Raw genomic sequence first — 3,799 nt, forward strand, 5'->3', positions numbered from 1 at the left:
CCCCACAATTTGTTAAAAACTCAGTTTTATCCTTAATAAATTCATTCACGTGAGCGGAAAAAAAAATTACTCCAAAATCTGACCCCTCGTTGAAATTTCTGTTAAGTAATTTATTGCAACTAAATTTTCAGTAGTTATATTTATTACCGGAAATTTGGTCAATGAAATTTCCGGTAGTTGTATTTTCAATACCGGAAATTTCAAATTTTCGGAAGCTACCGGAAATTTCAAAAAATTTGAAAAATCCGGTAGTTAGTTTTTGTTCACCGGAAATTTCTTTTTTTGAAATTTCTGGTAGTTAATCCGGTAGTTATTTTTATTTTTGAATATTTTTTTAATTTGTTTGTTATTTTATTTTAATTTTTTTTTTGAAATAGGGATGAAAAACACACAACCAGTATTTATAGATTTAACTGAAGCATTTACAACTGATCAAATTTTTGAGTCACGAGAAGCTGTCATATCATGGGCAAGAGAGATAGGTCGACAAAATCGAGTAGCAGTTATCATTACTCGATCAGACGTAGAGACTGGAAAGAGAGGAAGAAAGTCAAAATTAATTCTTGGTTGTGATAGAGGTGGACAATATAAGTCAAATAAAAATGACACAGGTACTTCAACTAAAAGGTGTGGATGTCCGTTTAAACTTAGATCGAGACCACTGAAAAATGATGAAGGATGGATTATTAGTTTAATCTGTGGACTTCACAACCATGAGTTAGTAGCTAGTTTTGAGAATAACGCATTTATGGGACGCTTAACAGAAGAAGATAAGAAACATGTTGACGAGTTGACAAAATATCACGTTGCACCGAGACACATCTTGTCATATTTGAGAGATCGAGATACGGAGAATGTGACTAGTATCTATCAAATTTACAAGCGACAAAGTACATACAGGAAAAATTTGATGGGACCTAGAACTGATATGCAACATTTGTTGAAGTTACTTGAAGCTGAGAAATATACTTGTTGGAGTAGGACTCATGAGGACTCCAACGTTACGAGGGATATGTTTCGGACGCACACAGATTCCATAACTTTGCTAAACTTGTTCCCTCTTATATTGATCATGAATAGCACCTACAAAACCAACAAGTATAGGTTACCGTTTTTTGAAATTGTTAGTGTAACTTCAACTGGGTTGACATTTAATGTTGCATTTGCTTATATGGATTTTGAACGTCAAGACAACTTTTGGTGGGCATTGGAGAAGTTAAAAGAGTTGTTGTTTTCAAACACGTCATTTCCTCAGGTGATTGTGACTGACAGAGAACTTGCTTTAATGAATGCAATTAAAGTTGTATTTCCATCTTCAACAAATTTACTTTGCCAACTTCATATTAACAAAAATGTTGGAGCCAAATGCAAACAGTATATATTAAAGAAAGACATGCAAGAACCCATTCTTGAGTTGTGGAGGAAAATTGTTTATTGTTCTGAAAAGAAGGAGTACGAGGAACTTTTGCAAATATTTGAGCAAGCATGTGTCGATAATATTATTTTCTTTGACTACGTCAGAGACACATGGTTGAATCCTCATAAGGAAAGATTTGTTGAAGCATGGACCAATCGAGTATTGCATCTAGGAAATACTACGACTAATAGGTATGTCATTAAAATTTCACATTTTGTATTTTATTTTATGCATGATATATGATTAAAACTTCACATTTTGTATTTTTTTGTTTAAATATTAGGGTTGAGTCTGCTCATTGATCATTGAAGAGATTTTTGGAACACAGTAAATGAGATTTTTGTAAGGCATGGAATGGTATAAGATCAAAGGTTCATTTGAGATAAGTAAGGGTCGCAAAGAGCATATACACAACAATCCATTCTTTGAGAAATTGACTTGGGTGATATCCAAGAAAGCCTTAGGTGATATTGTTGAAGAATACAAGAGAGTCAGTTATGTCGGTAACGATAAAGATGTGTGTTGTTGTATACTTAGAAAGACTTATGGATTACCTTGTGCATGTGAGTTAGCAAGATACAAGATGGAATGTGTTCCAATCCCATTACATGTTGTTCATATACATTGGAGGAAATTAACCTTGAATAGTGATCAAGAGGATGAACATATGTCATTAAAATTTCACATTTTGTATGATATATGATATATGATTTATGCATGATATATGATCATTACTTCACATTTTGTATTTTTTTTGTTTAAATATTAGGGTTGAGTCTGCTCATTGGTCATTGAAGAGATTTTTGGAACACAGTAAAGGAGATTTTTGTAAGGCATGGAATGGTATGAATGACATGTTGAAGTTTCAAATTATTAAGATCAAAGGTTCATTTGAGATAAGTAAAGGTCGCAAAGAGCATATACACAACAATCCATTCTTTGAGAAATTGACTTGGGTGGTATCCAAGAAAGCCTTAGGTGATATTGTTGAAGAATACAAGAGAGTCAGTTATGTCGGTAACGACAAAGATGTGTGTTGTTGTATACTTAGAAAGACTCATGGATTACCTTGTGCATGTGAGTTAGCAGGATACAAGATGAAAGGTGTTCCAATCCCATTAGATGCTGTTCATATACATTGGAGGAAATTAACCTTGAATAGTGATCAAGAGAATGACCAGTTGACAAATGATTCAGAGTTGGACATTACATCGGAGATGGATATAATTTGGAAAAAATGGAAAACACTTAATATTGCTGGAAGAAGGGCTTTAAAGAGCAAGTTGCGTGAAATAGCATATCCGGAGACAACATCAATGTGTGCACCAGTGGATAAAATCAAAACAAAAGGTGGTGTTAAGAAAAAATGCAATAAGCCGAAGGGATACGACATATATCGCGACCCATCATACTTTGAGCATGTTGATACTCAAGTCTCCCAGCAAGCATCCATACAAGTCTCCCATAAAGCATCCAAACAAGTCTCCCATCAAACATCCAAACAAGTCTCCCATCAGGTTAAAAAATATTTCCACGAGTTTCCTTCTTTAATTCATCCATATATTGAAGACATAGTTAATGTTAAAGCTGATGGAAACTGTGGATATTGTGCTATTGCTGCTTTACTTGGTCATGGTGAAGAATACTTGAGCATTATACGTCGGCAGTTGTATACAGAGATTAAGTCCAAACCTAATTTATATGCTGCATTATTCAAGGAACGTTAGCAAGAAGTGACAGAGTCTTTACTTGTAACTGAGTTGGAAAACCAAGCTAACGAGAAGTGGATGACCATTCCTGATATGGGTTACGTGATAGCAACAAAATATAATCTCGTTCTTGTTACATTAGCAAAAACTTTTTGTTTGACTTTTTTCCCATTGAGGGGTGCACATAATGGAGATTTGTCACGTGATCGTGTTATCAGCATTGGTTTTGTTAACGAAAATCATTGGGTTCAAGTTAAATTGAAATCTGCATGTCCGTTACCTCCACTTGCATGGCATTGGAAGAAGCATCGTAGCGATGAGTCTACATCATGGGCTATCGCTTATGCAGGACGTCTACAACATTGGGGTTCTTTAGATTTAGAAAATAATTCAGATTATATGTATTTGGCAGATGATTGACACTTTTGAGTTGTATGTTGTTTTAAATGGTATGATTGACACTTTAAACGTTGTATTCAATTTAGATGATTGCCACTTTTAATTTGTATGTTGCTTTAAATGATAGGATTGCCACTTTAAATGGTGTTTGAAATTTAGTCGCGAATAATAACTCTGAATAATAAATAAGTCGCTAATAATAACTCAGAATAATAAATAAAGCGCTAATAACTCAGAATAATAAATAAATCGCTAATAACTCTGAATAATAAAT

Source organism: Cicer arietinum, chromosome 2 (genome assembly GCF_000331145.2).
Source record: "Cicer arietinum cultivar CDC Frontier isolate Library 1 chromosome 2, Cicar.CDCFrontier_v2.0, whole genome shotgun sequence".
Taxonomy (NCBI): domain Eukaryota; kingdom Viridiplantae; phylum Streptophyta; class Magnoliopsida; order Fabales; family Fabaceae; genus Cicer; species Cicer arietinum.